The 21,900-nt window shown below is 47.4% G+C and overlaps 1 protein-coding gene across 6 annotated transcripts in view; it reads left to right on the top strand.

Moving 5' to 3' along the window:
• The window catches only part of LOC146036532 (uncharacterized), a 151,790-nt gene that overhangs the window by 11,417 nt on the left and 118,473 nt on the right, over positions 1-21,900 (top strand). For all 6 annotated transcript variants that reach the window (XR_014460833.1, XR_014460832.1, XM_083160511.1 and 3 more), the window contains exons 2-3: positions 14,050-14,163; positions 15,367-15,550. The gene's annotated coding sequence lies outside the window, so the exon portion shown is untranslated. The remainder of the gene's footprint in view (positions 1-14,049; positions 14,164-15,366; positions 15,551-21,900) is intronic.

The following is a 21,900-nucleotide window of genomic DNA, read 5'->3' as shown; positions in this document are numbered from 1 at the left end:
AGGCACCCTCCAGTGGCCGCTCTCCTCTCCCCTCGACCTCCCCTCCCATCACTCCCCCTCACCTCTCCGGTGATCATATGTCGGAACTCCCCTGCCCCCGCCATTAGTTGTAGTAAACAGGCGGCAGAGACCTCCCAGCCGCCCCGAACATCCCAGAGCCTTCCACCTGTTGTGAACAGCGGCTGGGGCAGCAGAAGGGCCCAGGAGCTCCGGCATATGACTGCTGGAGCAGAGATGAGGGTGAGCGATAAGGGGGGGGGGGGGGTGTAGGCCCTAGTAGGTCTGTCCTGCCCCAACAAAACCCACCACTCAAGGGGTTAAGCCTGGTTCTGAGATTATTATTGTTATTATGCTAGCAAGTGCATTTAGAGTTGACGGAGTCAGGGGTGACGAGTGACGGAAGGAGGTGAGGAGCAGGGGGCATTCCACAGCATGGCTCTCACTAGCAATACAATCCAGCATGTACAGGCGACGGAGCTGTACATGATTTTTCCAGTCTGTGTAACCCAGGACTTACTCGGTGGCTGCGATAGGATCAGTCACATTGGGACCAGAGCTGATGTCACATGACTTACCCTCAAACGCCTGAGCATTTTCCCTGACACTCCCAGAAAACAGGCGGTTACCTTCTGTACGGCCAGAGATCAAAATAAGTAGCAGGATTTTATTGCAGGAACAGCTGGCACATGCGTACAAAGGGCCATATGCATGCACAGTCTATCGATAATCGCCCCTCCTGCTCAATCGCAGCTGTGCAATCAGGTCTGAATTAGGCCCATAGTGTGTACCCACTAGACAATATGCACTAATATGCGTCGATGTGTCATTATCGTAAACATCGTTGGAAATATCGTCTAATGTGTGAGCACTTTAATTGTTCCATTTTTCAGCAGAGACTTTATCATCTGCAAAAAATATTTACTTAATACTTAATAAATGTGAACTTGCACAGCAAACTCTCCTGTGACCCACGAGTAATAACTAGAAACGCTGACCAAAGGATTAACAGATCTGTTTTGCTTTTGGAAATTACACTTTAAATAATGGGAAAGGCAAAACCAGCCCCTAAGCAACAAATTAGCCAACGCAGTCGCCTGAGCGCAAATTAGAATGAGGCATTGATGAATTCATTAAATTAACCTGCTTCGGTCCAGCCTGCGGGCAGCGTTGTACCGGATTGCTATGTAGGAGCGGATCAATGGGGGGGGATATTTATTAGGCGGGACAATAAGGCTTTGCTAAACTGTATGTAGACATGAACAAATTATCCTTTTATCAACTCACTAAATGTTTTTACACAAATATAGTCCACACGTTCTTCTAGGGGGTTATATACAGTATAGTGACGCCAAGTGTGTGTGTGTCATAGTTGCCCACCCTCCTGCATTCTGCAGGAGACTCCCTGACATAGCAGCAATCTCCCTTTCCTTTTCAGGGTCCATGGGTCCCACAGGGGACATCGGGGTTGTAGGTGGATCCAGGGGGTCCGAGGCACCAATCAGCGAAGCTTTTAAAGATTTCCCAGGATGCCCGGGCCCTCTCCCCTACAGCCCCACCTCCAGGCTCATCTTAGCCAGTTTTTGTTTGGTGCCTGCAGGAAGCAGACACACCTTTATATCAGCGGGGGTTAAATCAATGAGGTAACCCCAGAAAGCTATTTTTAATTTTTAAATTTTTCATTTTTATTTTTTAAATCTGCCGCCTCGGCGGCAGAAGCCGCTTTGCGGCTGAGGCTGCTCACCGCCGTCAATCACTGACGGCGGAGCGAGCGGCCGCGTCACCCTCCCGGCGCCGGCTCCATCCAATGACGCCTGTCACGGAGGACTTCGGCGGGGAAGACCGCAACGCCTAGCACCGCCGACGGTCTCCCCCGGGCAGCGTGGCCAGAATCGAGGGCAGGTAAGGCTCCACCTGGAGCGCAAAACGCTGCCATACCGCGCTGGCGAGGGAGACGCGCGCGGTAGCTGGCGTGGGTACAGACTTCGGCCCGGGACCCCACTAGACCACCGGGGAATAGTGCAGACCGGGGCAGAGGGGACCCCATTACCGGCTACAAATATCCCCGGTGGGGGAAGTCCAGCAAGGGGAGGCGGTGTCGGGTCTGCAGCCCCTCCCCTCAATAGAGATCTGCCGTCCCATTAGCCGTGACTCTTGTGCCCGCCCCCCCTCTCTCGGACAGGCGTCATTTCTGCAGCAGCACTTCCAGAGAGCGGGCACACTTCTCCCCTGTGAAATCGCCTACAGGTTCAGTAGCTGCTTTCACAGCCACCCTTATCCCCACTTTTCTCCATAGAGTTAAGCGGTTGACACAGGGGGCCTTATTTTGGTTCATTCTTTCTGACAAAATCCTTCTTAGATGGGCAAAACCATGTGCACTGCAGGTGGTGCAGGTGTTACTTGTGCAGAGAGAATTAGATTTGGGTGGGGTTTTACTTCAAAGTGAGATCTATATTGCAGTGTAAAAATAAAGCAGTCAGTATTTTCCCTGCACAGAAACAAAATTACTCACCCAAATCTAATTCTCTCTGCACATGTTACATCTGCCCCCCCTGCAGTGCACATGGTTTTGTCCATCTAAGAAGGATTTTGTCAGAAAGAATGAACCAAAATAAGGCCCAGGGTGAGGTAGTCTATTTCTGACTAGTGTGTATGTGATTTGTGCTAGATTTTCACTCCTTCCTCTGTCCAGTGATCTGTCCCTTCATCTCTATTTCTGAGGCAATACCTCGTTGGTCACAACACTCAGTGATATCACTCTAGGTTTTCCTTAGTGAATTATCCTATTGTGCACTGTCCGCTCTCCTTGTCAGTGTGTTTTACACCATGTCTAAACGAGGGCGTCAGCAGACAGAATCCCCTCAGCTCTTGTCCTGCAAGGGCTGTGCTGCAGGCCTGTCTGATATGGATGTTGTTCAGGATGGCCTATGTGTCAACTGCATATCCCCTGCGCAGTCCACTGCCACGGTACAACAACCCCCATGGGCAGCCAACAATTGCTGGGTACTCTTGTGGATCGCTTGCCCGCCACTATTGCTCCCCCTGTAGTCCAGCCCCCTCCACCTTGGGTGGATGCTCTGTCGACCACGGTGCAGACCTTGCAACAGACTACGGTGGCTATGCAAAAGCTGCTGCCCCAGACCGTACAGCCCAGTAGATCCCTGTTAACTCCGTTGCTGGCAGATACACGGGATGACACTGATACTGATGATGGGGGGGATGATGTCGACAATGCAGGTGATGACATCAATTTGGATGATGATCAGGATGACCCCATGCCCATGGATACTCCTGCCGCTCATGCAGAGACTCCTGACGTGGCAGCCCTGATACATGCTATTAAAGAGGTTTTATTATATGACCCTGAGGAGCCTGAACCTGTCGCAAAGACAAAAGATGTCTTTAAAAAACAAAAGGTCCTTAAGGCCCAATTCCCACATTCTGATTACCTAACAGAAATTAGGACAAATCAGTGGGAGGAGTTAGGCAAAAAGGCCAGCATTCCACGGAGGGTTCTAAACAAATACCCTCTCCCACCAGAGTAGTGCAAACCATGGGAGATACCACCCTCAGTGGATCCCCATGTTACAAGACTAGTGAAACCATCGGTGCTACCCGTTTCATCTGGGTCCAATCTTGGGGACCAAACTGACAGGCGCCTGGAACAGGCTCTTAAGGCCACGTTTTCTTACACTGGCGCAGTTCAAAGGCCTACTATAGCGGCTACTTGGGCAGCTAAAGCTATTCTCCCATGGGTTCAGACCTTGGAGGAAGAGCTTACACAGGACGCATCTGAGGATGCTAAACTGTGTATCCTCCATATTAAACAAGCAGCTTCCTATATAATGGAAGCCATGTCGGATGCAGGCACTCTAGCAGCCAAGGCTTCAGCTAGTGCTGTTTTAGCACGCCGCATCATCTGGCTCCGGCCTTGGAAAGTGGATTTAGAGTCCAAAAAGACCCTGGAGTTACTACCCTTTAAGGGTGGAACACTCTTTGGAGAGGAACTTAATAAAATAGTAGCCTCTCTGGCTGCAGCTAAAACTGCATGTCTCCCAACGGCCCTCCCTCAGAAGTCTAGACCTGCCTTTCGGTCCTTTCGCCCACAAGGAAAGGCCAGAGGTCAACCTTTTACAAAGCCTTCCCCCTCACGTGAACCTGGTAAGGCAAAACCAAAGCAGGCTTGGGCTGCTAGACAGGCCCCAAACAAGCCTGACAAGCCTTCCGCATGACGGGACGGGCCTCCCGCAGGGAGAGCCCCAGGTGGGAGGCAGACTTCTTCTATTCTCCCAACAGTGGCTGTCTACAACAAAGGACGCCTGGGTGAGGGAAGTGGTGTCTCGGGGCTACTCCATATCCTTCAAAAGGTCACCACCCAAAAAGTTCTTTCGCACAGGCCTTCCACACGACCCTGTAAAAGTAGACCACCTGCAAAGGATATTGCAGTCCCTACTACGGTCTCAGGTTATTGTCCCCGTACCTGCCCACCAGAAGGGACAGGGGTTCTACTCAACGCTCTTTCTGGTCCCAAAATAAAACGGGACATTCAGACCCATTCTGAACTTAAAGGCGCTAAACAAGTCAGTCAGAGTGTCCAAGTTCAGAATGGAAACGTTGAGGTCAATAATCCTGGCACTGGAGGATGGAGATTACATGGTATCCCTGGACATCCGGGATGCATACCTACATGTCCCCATCCTCCCAGCACACCAACAGTACCTGAGATTCGCGATCCTAAACAGGCACTTTCAATTCAGGGCTCTGCCGTTTGGACTGGCTACTGCCCCAAGGATCTTCACAAAGATCATGGCGGTAATGGCGTCCCTCTTACACCAGCAGGGCATTCGGGTATTCCCGTACTTAGACGACCTCTTGATTGTGGCGAAATCGCCAGAAATCCTCCTGTTGCACCTGCAGACAACAATTGCAACTTTACAGGACCACGGGTGGCTCCTAAACTGGGAAAAGTCCACCCTGCTTCCATCGCAACGCATGCTGCACCTGGGAGCTCTTCTTGACACCAAGGCCCTCCGGCTCTTTCTTACAGCGGACAAAAGTGCTGCCTTACACCAGCACATTCGCAAAAGTCCAGCCCAACACTGCCTTACACCAGCCCAAAAGTCACAGTTCACTGGGCGATAAAAATCCTAGGTCGGATGGTATCCACTTTCGACATGGTCGAGTGGGCCCAGTTCCACTCTCGCCCTCTTCAGAGTCTCATATTGAAGAGGTGGGACGGCCTGACCCATCATATCAGGACTACCTCCTTCCAACTGACACAGGAAGTCCGGGAATCCCTCCAGTGGTGGCTACAATTGCAGCACCTGTCAACAGGCCGACCATTCTGGTTCGCCGAATGGCTGGTCCTCACAACCGACGCCAGCTTGCGAGGCTGGGGAGCGGTAGTAGGATCCCAGTCCTTGCAAGGCGTATGGACGATGCAGAAATCCAGGCTGTCCATCAACGTCCTGGAATTGAGGGCAGCGTACAACGCTCTGGTCGGAGCAAGGTAACTGCTCCAGGGCAGACCAGTACAGGTTTGTTCCGACAACGCCACGACGGTGGCGTACATAAACCGCCAAGGGGGCACCCGCAGTGTGGCGGCCCTACAGGAAGTTTCCAGAATCCTTTGGTGGGCGGAACAAAATCTTCTGGCACTCTCAGCTGTCTTCATCCCGGGTGTCCTGAACTGGGAAGCAGACTTCCTGAGCCGTCGGGACATTCATCCGGGGGAGTGGTCTCTCCACCCAGAGGTCTTTGCCACTCTGACAGACAGTTGGGGCGTGCAGGACGTGGATCTCATGGCGTCCAGGCACAACCGCAAAGTGGAAAGATTCGGATCCAGGACAAGAGATCATCTAGCCGACTTCACGGACGTTCTGACGGTTCCATGGAGATTTCATCTCCCGTATGTATTTCCTCCAGTCAACATGATCCCAAGGATCATCAGGAAATTCAAAGTGGAACAAGGGAATCTGATATTGATAGCCCCATTTTGGCCACGCAGGCCTTGGTTTGTGGACTTGCTACAAATGTCGCACCAGCCACACATTCCATTGCCATCTCGAAAGGATCTGTTGTCCCAGGGTCCCTGCCTACACCCGGACCCTCAGCGTCTGTCTTTGACGGCGTGGCGCTTGAAACTACCTTACTGAAACAGAAAGGTTTTTCGGTACTTGTGTATTTTGGCGGCGCCCGTCGCGGGCATCGTGTGCCTTAACTTTAAGGCACACGACGCGACGCGATGGACGCGATTTCTCCATAGGCTTCAATATTAAAATATTTTTAACATTGAACCCGATGGAGAAATCGGGTCCATCGCGTCGCGTCGTGTGCCTTAAAGTTAAGGCACACGACGCGACCGACGCGATTTCTCCATAGGCTTCAATGTTAAAATATTTTTAACATTGAAATACTGTCGGTCGCGTCGGACTTGTGCCATTATAATGGCACAAGATCAAATGTAGTTGATAAAGTCCATCTAACATAGAAAACAATGGAAAATGGGCCAATATGGCCCATTTCTCATTGTATATGGCCCCGTCATGTCCAAATATAAATGCCCCCCATTGTCAGCGGCACCCCAGTATTGACGCCAACCCGAAGCGTGGTGAGCGTAGCGAGCCCGCGAGGGGCGGCGGTACGCGTCCTACGACCTTTTCATACCCCTACTATCCACGTCGGCGTGGAGTTGAGAATAGAATAGTGTGGCGAGCGCAGCGAGCCACCGAGCCCGAAGCGTGGCGAGCGCAGCGGATACCTTCACAGGTATCCGCGTCCCCACGCGGGCTTCACAGGTGTCCGCGTCCCCTCGCGGGGCTCGCCACGCTTCGGGCTCGGTGGCTCGCTGCGCTCGCCACACTATTCTATTCTCAACTCCTTGCCGACGTGGATAGTAGGGGTATGAAAAGGTCGGAGGACGCGCACCGCCGCCCCTCGCGGGCTCGCTGCGCTCGCCACGCTTCGGGTTGACGTCAATACTGGGGTGCCGCTCACAATGGGGGGGCAGTTATATTTGGACATGACGGGGACATATACAATGAGAAATGGGCCATATTGGCCCATTTCCCATTTTATTCCATGTAAAATGGACTTTATCAAGTCCATCTTATCTTGTGCCATTATAATGGCACAAGACCGACGCGACCGACACGATTTCAATGTTAAAATATTTTAACATTGAAGCCTATGGAGAAATCGCGTTCATCGCGTCGGTCGCGTCGTGTGCCATGTTAATGCACACGACGCGACGCGATGGACCCGATTTTTCACACACGATGGACGCGATCCTCATCGTGGGCGCCGCCAAAATACACAAGTACCGGTTTTTCCTCCAGAGTGGCTAGGACTATGATCCAGGCACGTAAACCGTCATCGTCCAGAATCTACTACCGGATTTGGCACACTTTCTTTTCTTGGTGTACTTCCAGAAAGTACAATCCCAAAGTCTTTAAAATAGCCAGAATTTTGGCTTTCCTGCAGAAAGGCCTAGATATGGGACTGAGGCTGGCATCATTAAAAGTCCAGGTTTCAGCCCTATCGGTCTGGTTCCAAAGAAAAATTGCGCTTCTACCAGATGTCCGCACTTTCTTTCAAGGAATACTACATGTACAGCCGCCATATACTCCTCCTACCATGCCTTGGGACCTTACGCTAGTATTGTAGGCATTGACCAAGCCACCTTTTGAACCCTTACACTCAGTGGATCTTAAGTGGCTTACTGTAAAAACGGTTTTCCTCCTGGCAATTTCATCTGCTAGGAGGGTCTCTGATCTTTCGGCCCTGTCCTGGAAACCTCCTTGGTACTTATGTATTATCTGGGCTCCCATGTTAAATGCACCCCATTTTTTCATACCCCTACTATCCAACTACGCATGGAGTTGATTTTATATAGTGTGGCGAGCGCAGTGAGCCACCGTGCCCGAAGCGTGGCGAGTGCAGCGAGCATCGCGAGGGGACGCGGTCTCATAAGAATAACGGGAGCCCAGATATTACATAAGTACCACCTCCTTTTCTTATCTTCCATGCGGACAGGGCGGTCCTAAGAACCAAACCGTCACACCTTCCTAAGGTTGTTTCCAGGTTCCACCTGAATCAGGAAATAGTGGTACCGGCCTTTACAGCGGAAAATTTATCCCAGCAGGAACGCCTTCTAGATGTGGTCAGGGCTCTGACTATATATGTGAAACGTACCAGAACAGTCAGGAAATCTGACTCTCTTTTTGTCCTGTACGGTTTTCACAAAAAAGGCTGGCCTGCCACAAAGCAGACCATTGCCCGCTGGATTTGCATGGCCATCCATCAAGCGTATCAACAGGCAAAGTTACCTATCCCTGTGTCAATCAAAGCACATTCTACCAGGGTGGTTGGTCCGTCTTGGGCGGCAAGCAGAGGAGCTTCTGCCGAACAACTGTGCAAGGCTGCAACGTGGTCATCTGTCCATACTTTCACTCGATTTTATGCTTTTGACACGTTCGCCTCCCAGGATGCTTCCTTTGGTAGTCGGGTTCTTCTGGCACCTCAGGCAAATTCCCTCCCTTGAATATACGGCTTGTGACATCCCCGATGTCCCCTGTGGGACCCATGGACCCTGAAAAGGAAAAGGAGAGTTATGGTAGACCTACCTTTGTTAACTCCCTTTCCTTGAAGTCCATGGGAACCACAGGCGTGCCCTCCCTTTAATTTGCTACTGAGGTATCCCTGGAAGTGGTATTATCGTCATGTGGCCTGTAATGACCATATTTTGCTCATGTTAACTCTTATGTATGTATGAGTCTGTGGGCATGTGTGCCTCCTGTCCTTCTCTCTTCTCCGCTTCCTGCTTACGGCTTGTGACTAAAAACTGGCTAAGATGAGCCTGGAGGTGGGGCTGTAGGGGAGAGGGCCCGGGCATCCTGGGAAATCTTTAAAAGCTTCGCTGATTGGTGACTCGGACCCCCTGGATCCACCTACAACCCCGATGTCCCCTGTGGTTCCCATGGACTTCAAGGAAAGGGAGTTAACAAAGGTAGGTCTACCATAACTCTCCTTATCTCCCTCATTAGTCTACCAATCTCCCTCATTTAACCTACTGTAGCTCACATTACATTGTTACATTTTTGGGGAAAAAAGCACCATCAGCACCATTTTTCAGCACTTTAGCAAGTACAGTATCTATTACTAACTGCTTTGGGGCTCATCTACATTTGGATATCAGTCATTTTAGAAGATTCCTCTAAAGATGTAGCAGTGCACAACCACGCTTCTAGGTGCCACGTTCACAATCTCTATTCACAGTGGCGAGCGCACGCGTAATACATTTAAAGTAAAACGCGGCCCCTCGCGGGGCTCGCCACGCTTCGGGCTTGGTGGCTCGCTGCGCTCGCCACACTATATTAAATCAACTCCACGCCGACATGGATAGTGGGGGTATGAAAAGGTCGGAGGACGCGTACCGTCGCCGCTCGCCACACTTCGGGTTGGCATTCATAGTGGAGGTGGCGTGGGGGTGCATTTAACATTGTAAGCACCCATTAGGGTGCTTATACAATTAAAAAACTTATAGGGGGGGCAATTAACATTGAAAGCACCCATTAGTGTGCTTATACAATTTAAAATCGTATCTCATCTCATTGTATGCCATATACAATGGTATACAATTTTAAATTGTATAAGATGCCATAAGATGGAAATCGTGGGCACCGTGCTAATACCACAAGTACCTAAAAATTGGTGCCCTCAATGCCTGCTGAAGGCCTATGATGAAAAAACACATAATGGGCTTATTAGCAGCAATACCATATGTAGACATTTTGATGCCCTGTGTTAGAAAACAAATTGGCAAAATTTACAATGTAATTTACACTGTAAATCCTATTACACATGATTGCCACACACCGTAGTGCCCATAACACATTGTCACACACCATAATTCCTATTACATGTTATAACCCACTGTAATGCCTATTACACATTATGCCACAACCGTAATGCCTATTACATATTATAACACACGCCATAATGCCTAATACATATTATACCACACACCGTAATGCCGGTTATATATTATGCCACATAAGTGGCGCTTACCTACATGCTCATTGCCAGGAGTTACAACAACCCCCCCCAGGGGTTACATACTCCTTACTAGGGGTTTTATGCTTGTTGCCACGGAGTTACCATTAAATTCTTATATGGTAAAGGTAGATAGCAGTTTGGCAGTGCTGGGGCAAAGAGGGGGTTAGGGTCAGGCAATATATATGTGCATGTGTATATATATATATATATATATATATATATATATATATATACAGGGCTATTTTTGTGCAGGCTCCAGCAGGAACTGTGGCCCTTATTCTAGTTCACTCTTTCTGACAAAATATTTCTTAGATGGACAAAACCATGTGCACTGCAGGTGTGGCAGGTGTAAAACCCCACCCAAATCTAATTATCTCTGCACAAGTAACACCTGCCTCACCTGCAGTGCACATGGTTTTGTCCATCTGAGAAATATTTTGTCAGAAAGAGTGAACTAGAATAAGGGCCACAGTTCCTGCTGGAGTCTGCACAAAAATAGCCCTGTATATATATATAAAATTATGTCTTACATTTAATTTTGTGTGGTTTTAGATAAGCATATTTAATTGCTTTTAAAATAAGCAGTTTATCTATTATAACTCTGCTTTCCCTGGTGGTCTAGGGTGAAAGCACTCAGCAAGTGTTTATTACCAGACAACCTACCCCTCTCCCCTTTCCCAGCAGTTTTGGGGGTTGGTGGCAGCCAGCACAGTACACCTACCCCAGGCAGTGAAGAGAAAGCAGGACTGGTCCATGCTGTAGCTGCAGCTCCAGGCGTGTCCCGCGCATGTCACAAGGGCAGCGCAAAGCACAGCAACACTGCAGCTGCCCCAGCGGTGTCCAGCCTATTGCTGAAAATACTGGTAACTGGGACACTCGCGGTGGGGAAGACCCGATTAAGCGATAGCCGATGCGGTAGTCAGCTCTGCGTTGTTGCTGTGCTTGTTGCTGTCTGTATGACAGGTGCAATACAGGAGGCACCGTGTCCCGGCAGAAGCAGAGTGGTATTGCAGGGGGAGGCTTGAGCGCCTCTTCAGTCCAGCGCCTCCCTGCACTGCTGGAGCCGCTGAGTGGGTAGCGCCGGCCCTGCTCCGGGGGTTCGAGTTAGTATTTCTCAGTTCATGTTTAAATTGCTCGTCTCCACCACCTCTGACAGGAGACTACTCCACTTGTCTACTACCCTTTCTGTGAAGTAATTTTTCCTCAGACTTCCCCTGAACCTATCCCCCAGTATCAGTGCATTTCTTAGTGTTCTAATACTTCTCTTTATTTGAAGAATGTTTCCCTCTTGGACATAGTAAAAACCATTGGTATATTGGCAGGTTTCTATAGCGTAAACACACAACTTTTCATATAATCTCTTTTTTAGGCTTACACATCCTTCTGACCCCAGTATTGCTGTGTGACTCTATCATAGAGCCCACCAAAAGCCTTTGCAATGTGGCTCAACCAATTTGCAATATGTGGCAACCATGTGCATAAAGGAGTGTAAGCCTGTGAGCAGGGCCCTCTGAGCTTGTACGTCGGATATTACCCAGTCTTATTCTATTGCTGTTTGTTCCCAATTGTAAAGCGCAATGGAATGTACTAGTACTATATAAGTAAAATATAATAATTAATAATTTAATAATTGACGATGTCAGGAATGTGCTATGAAGCCCCATCACCCATCTACTGGTAGTGTCCTAGCATAATTATTAAAAGATCTATGTATCAGAATCATAATCAACTTTATTGGCCATGTGTGCTTGCGCACACTAGGAATTTTTTGTGGATCATATTTCATAACAAGAATACAATAAAACCACTAACAGCACAAATTATGTATAACTGACTGACATACCTGGCATTGTCCTGGTTTAAGCCTTTGAGTTATTAAATTATCAATGAGTTGGATATAAAGGTTATCATTTATAAATAATTGGTAGCTCTTCCAACACACCCATGGGGTGGCTGCCGAGTGTCGTTTTTTTTTTTGTTGGGGTTTCGCCAGTAGCCCTATTCCCCAGTTTTCCTTCAGGTGTAAAAGTGTCCATACACGTTACAATTATTGAATACAATATTGTATATAATGTTGTATACAATAATTGTAACGTGTATGTGCACCTTTACTGCCGGCCCGATTGCTGTTCATGTGTGCAATGTGTAGTGACCAACCTTGAAAGGAGTGTACACCGGAAGATGCTGTGGCTTTGGTCTCAAATTGCATTTGGGGATTCTTTGCTGGATACAGGGAGGAAAATCACGCAGCGGCCTTGCACTTTTTCTCACTTGATAAATATTCCCAGACCTGGGCAGGATCCCACGGCCAGGCTCTGGAGGATGAGGGACTTCCGGCAGCACTGTGGTCCCTCTGACGCCCTCGGAAGTCTTATTGGGGACACAGACACGGTTTCTCTCCACTCGCGTCTTGATAAACTTGGCCTTGCTTCCGTAGGTCATTGTGCTGCGGGATTCTTCATAAGCACTATCCGCAGGGCTGATGTGCGTGATCATAACCAATTGGCTTTTCCCACTCAGTGCTCCCTTTAGCAGCCAGGTCAGCTTGCTGTCCCGATAGTTTATATGGCTGCCTGGTCTGTCACGCAGCGCCATGATACACATCCTGAGGGTAAGAAGGGATCGGTTGATGTATCCTCCTTCTTTCATGGTCTGGCCGCTGTTCTTAGTCTGGCTTGCTCGTTCTGATCCCGCAAGGTCTACCATGTACAACTTGCCTGTGCTCACACTATCACTGGCTGTCTGCTTTATGGTGACCTGCAATACTGCATGTGAGCGGGATGATGTCTTATTAGCGGCTGTGGGAGCTTCTGTGCGCCGCTTGTTGCCCTTCTTCAGCAGGGTCATGGCTTCCTCAGGAGTGCTAAGGGAGAATGTAGAAATCCCTTCTATGTTGGTGTTGCCATTGGGATCCTCTCTGAGGACCAAAGACCTAGAGGAAGGTCTTAATAGGTCTCGAATGGTTTCATTATAGATCTCCGCGTATGATAATGATACGGAGAAATTCTTTTTTTTCCCAGTCTCCTCAATGGCTTTAAACAGGTCCTTCAGGGAGCGATATATTACTCCAGGGTCGCGGTCCTTACCCATCATGGTGAAGGTCTTTCCGGTGCCTGTGGGGCCGTAGGCAAATATGGCAGCATTGTACCCGGACAGGATGTCACCCAATAAGGGCTTCACTGTGGAATCATACACAGTCTCCTGGGTAGCTGCCTGGTCAAACACCTGGTTAAATTGGAATGTTGTTTCTCTTGTCCTGGTGGAGCGCAGGACATCGTTAGGATCCTCACCGGGGTCCTGCAATAGCACTGTCTGCGGTCCGAGCTGGTGTGTGATGCATCGGGCGCGGTTCTTAGTCTCCATCAAATTAACGGGACGGATGCGCAGAGCGACAGTCATTTGGTGGTCTATAGCTTTATTAGCTTTCGCCTTCTTCATTTTATATCAAACTTCAATCTTCAGAAAAGAGTGAAAAATTATCTGTGTTGGCACAAGTCCAGCAATATTAGATATGACTCAGGAAGCAGTCAGCTGCCAGTGTTCTACCCATCACAGCCCATTGTGACATCATCGGCCCATTGTGACATCATCGGCCCATTGTGACATCACTAGCTGCCATGTGGCAGAAGGGCACTGCTATGTATCTCATCCAGGGTCTGCTGTTACAGAAGTGGTATCGTCTTCTGGTCCCCCTGGGATGCCTTACCTCTTACTTATTTACGTGATAAAAGTTAATAGGCACAAAGAACCTTTTATCTCTGCATGTTTGTAGCCATACACAGCAGTGGGAGCAATTGTATTAGTTCTGAAAGTAAAGAAAATATATGTTGCCCACAGATGCCAGTGGAAGTGCGCCTCCAGTGGCCAAATTATTAATTACTTTAGTATAGTGTGAATACTGCTTCATCTCTCGCGGCAGTTTTATAATCAGGAGAAATATACTAACCATGTACAGTTACCTTGTAATAAACCAGCTCATGTCCTCTCTTTCTGCAGTACAATGCATTAAGGACCGCCAAGGATATTATGCCAAGGATCCTTACAAAAACCATGATGGGGACTGGGACAGATGAGGATATGTTAATCCAAATTCTCATCACCAGGGCAGAGGTAACAGGCTATAGTTTGAGAATGGACATTGTGCTGCTAGGAGGACGCAGAGTGTTTCTCACTGATAATATCACAACATGTGCTGTATGGCCATTCACACAAATTAGGGCCCTTATTCAGATCTGATCGCAGAACAAATTTGTTCTCAAAATGGGCAAAACCATGTGCCCTCCAGGTGGGACGGGATGCGGTCATTTGGTCTACTGCATTATGGTCGACAGTCATTAGGTCGAATCCATTAGGTCGACATGCTAAAAGGTCGACATGACTCTAGGTCGACATGGGAAAAGGTCGACATGATTCTAGTTCGAAAGGCCATTAGTTCGACAGGTCATTAGTTCGACAAGGTCATTAGTTCGACATTGTCTATGTCGACATTCACAAGGTCGACATGGAGTTTTTCACTGTTTTTTGAGCCAACATGTGCCGACAGGCGGTATTTCATGCCCTACCATCCACTAGGGCGTGGTGGGAGAATAAAATAGTGTGCCGAGCGTAGCGAGGCACCGTGCCCGACGCATTGCGAGCGCAGCGAGCGATGCGAGGGGATGCAGTGCACTTTAAACTGTGTCCATGTCGACTGTGTTGACATTCAGGTAAAAAAACAGTGAAAAACCCCATGTCGACCTTGTGAATGTCGACATAGACAATGTCGAACTAATAACCTTGTCGAACTAATGACCTTGTCGAACTAATGACCTGTCGAACTAATAGACCTTTCGACCTAGAATCATGTCGACCTTTTCCCATGTCGACCTAGAGTCATGTCGACCTTTTAGCATGTCGACCTAATGGATTCGACCTAATGACTTTCGACCATAATGCAATAGACCAAATGATCCCAACCCGGTGGGACAGATGTAACATGTGTAGAGAGAGTTAGATTTTGTTTCTGTGCAGGGTAAATACTGACTGCATTATTTTGACACTGCAATTTAGATTTCAGTTTCAAAACACCCCACCCAAATGTAACTCTCTCTGCACATGTTACATCTGCCCCACCTGCAGTGCACAAGGTTTTGCCCATATCGAGAACAATTTTGTACTGCGATCAGATCTGAATAAGGGCCTAGGTCAATCCATTTTATTTAACAACATTATCAGAACAATTGGTCTTTTGTTAAAGTTTATTTCACCATTTTTCCAATTGGCTGTATTATAATTTCTATATTGTATCATTTCTGTTCTTGTCATTTGCTACAGATATGCCGGAGCGACTGGATGCTGTGCAGGCTGTTCTGTGGGACAAGGAAATAGGAGTCTGGTTGGACTTTAATATAGAGGATCATAGACACAATCCAAACTTCTACCCCACCAACTTGGCTCCACTTTGGGCCTCATGTTACTCTGGCACGAGGCTGTGGACAAAGCAGTCTCCTACTTAGAGGTAATTAATTATCTTGTATTATATTATTTTTCTATTTGTTCCTAATTGTATTACATACTCCAGGCTTGCCTACCCTCCTGGAATTGCCGTGAGGCTCCCGAAAATCGGGTCCCCCGGGAAGGTGGGCAATCCTCCCGCATTGGCCAGGCAGCCCCCTTCCCTGCAGCACAAAATGACCTTTTTTTGTGGGTCCGCGAATTACGTTGTTTGACTGTCGTGGGGGTGGGGCTTGATGACGTCTGCCTGTCCCGCCCCCCTGACTTGCTGCTGTCAGCAAGTATGACATACTCCTATGGTATTGATGCCATCTGTTAATATCGAAATTCGTGCAGACCCTAGTGCGGGATCAAAACCTAAACACTTGCCAATACTGAGAGAGCGGTCCAATCAGGAACTATAGGTGCGCCATGTATCCCAGAATTCCAATGGCAGGCCAGGTTCATGCCACTGGAAAAGTTTATTTACAAACGCATTATTACTGGTTACTACTGAAGTAATATGTAAGAATATATATAATGTAATATAACGTATGAAGTAGCTTTTATGAACTTGGCAGAGTATATATAATGGGGTATATTGGTTTGCAAATCCACTGTACTGGTTTCTCATTTCCCTACAGTATTTGGCATGATGTTACATTACCTATTTGCTTTCTCAATGCCAAAACGTAAAAAAAAAAAAAACTTTTTGAAAAATAAAACTGATTTAAAATCTTACTTATATTGTCTGTATTATTTATAAATAGTGATAAAGATTTTCATGAATAGATGAGCAGGACCCTCATCCCTCGTGTGCTTTCCTTCTCTTAATGTCCCATACACTATGCGATTTGGGCCAATTCCGGTAGATCAAGCTGAGATATTGGGTGAAATCGGTCCAAATCGCATGTGTATAATATCCGTTCTGATGCACAGTCCTGTGTTCATCGGAGCGGAGTCGGAGGTTGGACATTCGGCGGGGGATCAGGTGCGACTTCTCCCTTCAGAGAATTTGCATAGTGCATGGGGGCCTTTACTTAAGCCGTCTTTGATAGCACCAAACCCTGTGGTTTTCTACCACGCTGATACCCTGCGGATGTAGCTATAGTTATGTGCCCTGTACTTGTCCTCTATTGTATTCAGCTGTAGGTCACTGTTTCCCTCATTTGTATATGTACTCTGTAATTGGGCCCGGGGGATCCTTTGTGGTGCCATATAAATAAAGTATAATAACCATAATAATATGCGACCAGTGGCAAACGCAGGATTTTCAGAAGGGGGTTTCCAGAGGGGCGGAGCAAAGCACGGAGATGGACACTTAGGTGACCCAGTATATGCCGGGTCAGTTAAAGTATTATAGATAGACCAAATGTATATAAATAATATTAATAATAAAAAAAAAATATATATATATATACATACATACACATACATACATACAGGGGCGTCAACAGCAGTGTAGACCCCTGCGCATAGCAATGTATTGGGGCCCCTGTCAGGAATGTGCTATGAAGCCCCATCACCCATCTACTGGTAGTGTCCTAGCATAATTATTAAAAGATCTATGTATCAGAATCAACTTTATTGGCCATGTGTGCTTGTGCACACTAGGAATTTTTTGTGGATCGTATTACATAACAAGAATACAATAAAACCACTAACAGCACACATTATGTATAACTGACTGACGTACCTGGCATTGTCCTGGTTTAAGCCTTTGAGTTATTAAATTATCAATGAGTTGGATATAACGGTTATCATTTATAAATAATTGGCAGCTCTTCCAACACACCCATGGGGTGGCTGCTGAGTGTCGTTTTTTTTTTGTTGGGGTTTCGCCAGTAGCCCTATTCCCCAGTTTTCCTTCAGGTGTAAAAGTTTCCATACACGTTACAATTATTGAATACAGTATTGTATATAATACTGTATACAATAATTGTAACGTGTATGGGTACCTTTACTGCCAGCCCGATTGCTGTTCATGTGTGCAATGTGTAATGACCAACCTTGAAAGGAGTGTACACCGTAAGATGCTGTGGCTTTGGTCTCAAATTGCGGTTGGGGATTCTTTGCTGGATACAGGGAGGAAAATCACGCATCGGCCTTGCACTTTTTCTCACTTGATAAATATTCCCAGACCTGGGCAGGATCCCACGGCCAGGCTCTGGAGGATGAGGGACTTCCGGCAGCACTGTGGTCCCTCTGACGTCCTCGGAAGTCTTATTGGGGACACAGACACGGTTTCTCTCCACTCGCGTCTTGATAAACTTGGCCTTGCTTCCGTAGGTCATTGTGCTGCGGGATTCTTCATAAGCACTATCCGCAGGGCTGATGTGCGTGATCATAACCAATCGGCTTTTCCCGCTCAGTGCTCCCTTTAGCAGCCAGGTCAGCTTGCTGTCCCGATAGTTTATATGGCTGCCTGGTCTGTCACGCAGTGCCATGATACACATCCTGAGGGTAAGAAGGGATCGGTTGATGTATCCTCCTTCTTTCATGGTCTGGCCGCTGTTCTTAGTCTGGCTTGCTCGTTCTGATCCCGCAAGGTCTACCATGTACAACTTGCCTGTGCTCACACTATCACTGGCTGTCTGCTTTATGGTGACCTGCAATACTGCATGTGAGCGGGATGATGTCTTATTAGCGGCTGTGGGAGCTTCTGTACGCCGCTTGTTGCCCTTCTTCAGCAGGGTCATGGCTTCCTCAGGAGTGCTAAGGGAGAATGTAGAAATCCCTTCTATGTTGGTGTTGCCATTGGGATCCTCTCTGAGGACCAAAGACCTAGAGGAAGGTCTTAATAGGTCTCGGACGGTTTCATTATAGATCTCCGCGTATGATAATGATACGGAGAAATTCTTTTTTTCCCCAGTCTCCTCAATGGCTTTAAACAGGTCCTTCAGGGTGCGATATATTACTCCAGGTTCGCGGTCCTTACCCATCATGGTGAAGGTCTTTCCGGTGCCTGTGGGGCCGTAGGCAAATATGGCAGCATTGGACCCGGACAGGATGTCACCCAATAAGGGCTTCACTGTGGAATCATACACAGTCTCCTGGGTAGCTGCCTGGTCAAACACCTGGTTAAATTGGAATGTTGTTTCTCTTGTCCTGGTGGAGCGCAGGACATCGTTAGGATCCTCACCGGGGTCCTGCAATAGCACTGTCTGCGGTCCGAGCTGGTGTGTGATGCATCGGGCGCGGTTCTTAGTCTCCGTCAAATTAACGGGACGGATGCGCAGAGCGACAGTCATTTGGTGGTCTATAGCTTTATTAGCTTTCGCCTTCTTCATTTTATATCAAACTTCAATCTTCAGAAAAGAGTGAAAAATTATCTGTGTTGGCACAAGTCCAGCAATATTAGATATGACTCAGGAAGCAGTCAGCTGCCAGTGTTCTACCCATCACAGCCCATTGTGACATCATCGGCCCATTGTGACATCATCGGCCCATTGTGACATCACTAGCTGCCATGTGGCAGAAGGGCACTGCTATGTATCTCATCCAGGGTCTGCTGTTACAGAAGTGGTATCGTCTTCTGGTCCCCCTGGGATGTCTTACCTCTTACTTATTTACGTGATAAAAGTTAATAGGCACAAAGAACCTTTTATCTCTGCATGTTTGTAGCCATACACAGCAGTGGGAGCAATTGTATTAGTTCTGAAAGACAGGGCCGGCGCCACCATTAGGCAAATCTAGGCATTTGCCTAGGGCGCCGGCCACTGGAGGGCGGCATTTTGTGCCGCCCGGTTACCTGTCCTACGGCGCTGTGTATTTAAATCTGGTGGCGGAGGCAGCGGGGGTCCCTGCAGTCCATTAGAAATCACGAGCGCTATCCGCCGGGCTATGCGGAAGCGCTTCTAGTGTGAAAACTCTGGCAGCACGGCGCACACTGATCTCAGCCAATCAGCATGCTGCCAGTGTCTTCACACTAGAAGCGCTTCCGCATAGCCCGGCGGATAGCGCTCGTGATTTCTAATGGACTGCAGGGACCCCCGCTGCCTCCGCCGCCGGATTTAAATACACAGCGCCGCAAGACAGGTACCCCCCCTGGCACCGGGGCGCCCCCACCCCGACTCGCCTGGGGCGCTCCGGTGCCTTGCACCGGCCCTGCTGAAAGAAAATATATGTTGCCCACAGATGCCAGTGGAAGTGCGCCTCCAGTGGCCAAATTATTAATTACTTTATTATAGTGTGAATACTGCTTCATCTCTCGCGGCAGTTTTATAATCAGGAGAAATATACTAACCATGTACAGTTACCTTGTAATAAACCAGCTTATGTCCTCTCTTTCTGCAGTACAATGCATTATAGACCGCCAAGGATATTATGCCAAGGATCCTTACAAAAACCATGATGGGGACTGGGACAGATGAGGATATGTTAATCCAAATTCTCATCACCAGGGCAGAGGTAACAGGCTATAGTTTGAGAATGGACATTGTGCTGCTAGGAGGACGCAGAGTGTTTCTCACTGATAAGATCACAACATGTGCTGTATGGCCATTCACACAAATTAGGGCCCTTATTCAGATCCGAAAATCGGGTCCCCCGGGAAGGTGGGCAATCCTCTCGCATTGGCCAGGCAGCCCCCGCACCCTCTTCCCTGCAGCACAAAATGACCTTTTTTTGCGGGTCCGCGAATTACGTTGTTTGACTGTCGTGGGGGTGGGGCTTGATGACGTCTGCCTGTCCCGCCCCCCTGACTTGCTGCTGTCAGCAAGTATGACATACTCCTATGGTATTGATGCCATCTGTTAATATCGAAATTCGTGCAGACCCTAGTGCGGGATCAAAACCTAAACACTTGCCAATACTGAGAGAGCGGTCCAATCAGGAACTATAGGTGCGCCATGTATCCCAGAATTCCAATGGCAGGCCAGGTTCATGCCACTGGAAAAGTTTATTTACAAACGCATTATTACTGGTTACTACTGAAGTAATATGTAAGAATATATATAATGTAATATAACGTATGAAGTAGCTTTTATGAACTTGGCAGAGTATATATAATGGGGTATATTGGTTTGCAAATCCACTGTACTGGTTTCTCATTTCCCTACAGTATTTGGCATGATGTTACATTACCTATTTGCTTTCTCAATGCCAAAACGTAAAAAAAAAAAAAAATTTTGAAAAATAAAACATTTAAAATCTTACTTATATTGTCTGTATTATTTATAAATAGTGATAAAGATTTTCATGAATAGATGAGCAGGACCCTCATCCCTCGTGTGCTTTCCTTCTCTCAATGTCCCATACACTATGCGATTTGGGCCAATTCCGGTAGATCAAGCTGAGATATTGGGTGAAATCGGTCCAAATCGCATGTGTATAATATCCGTTCTGATGCACAGTCCTGTGTTCATCGGAGCGGAGTCGGAGGTTGGACATTCGGCGGGGGATCAGGTGCGACTTCTCCCTTCAGAGAATTTGCATAGTGCATGGGGGCCTTTACTTAAGCCATCTTTGATAGCACCAAACCCTGTGGATTTCTACCACGCTGATACCCTGCGGATGTAGCTATAGTTATGTGCCCTGTACTTGTCCTCTATTGTATTCAGCTGTAGGTCACTGTTTCCCTCATTTGTATATGTACTCTGTAATTGGGCCCGGGGGATCCTTTGTGGTGCCATATAAATAAAGTATAATAACCATAATAATATGCGACCAGTGGCAAACGCAGGATTTTCAGAAGGGGGTTTCCAGAGGGGCGGAGCAAAGCACGGAGATGGACACTTAGGTGACCCAGTATATGCCGGGTCAGTTAAAGTATTATAGATAGACCAAATGTATATAAATAATATTAATAATAAAAAAAAAATATATATATATATATATATATATATACATACATACACATACATACATACAGGGGCGTCAACAGCAGTGTAGACCCCTGCGCATAGCAATGTATTGGGGCCCCTGTCAGGAATGTGCTATGAAGCCCCATCACCCATCTACTGGTAGTGTCCTAGCATAATTATTAAAAGATCTATGTATCAGAATCAACTTTATTGGCCATGTGTGCTTGTGCACACTAGGATTTTTTTGTGGATCGTATTACATAACAAGAATACAATAAAACCACTAACAGCACACATTATGTATAACTGACTGACGTACCTGGCATTGTCCTGGTTTAAGCCTTTGAGTTATTAAATTATCAATGAGTTGGATATAAAGGTTATCATTTATAAATAATTGGTAGCTCTTCCAACACACCCATGGGGTGGCTGCCGAGTGTCGTTTTTTTTTTTGTTGGGGTTTCGCCAGTAGCCCTATTCCCCAGTTTTCCTTCAGGTGTAAAAGTTTCCATACACGTTACAATTATTGAATACAATATTGTATATAATGTTGTATACAATAATTGTAACG

Source organism: Crinia signifera, chromosome 9 (genome assembly GCF_055691185.1).
Source record: "Crinia signifera chromosome 9, ASM5569118v1, whole genome shotgun sequence".
Taxonomy (NCBI): domain Eukaryota; kingdom Metazoa; phylum Chordata; class Amphibia; order Anura; family Myobatrachidae; genus Crinia; species Crinia signifera.
Note: the sequence above shows the minus strand (reverse complement) of the source record. Positions and strands in the feature narration are given on the sequence as shown.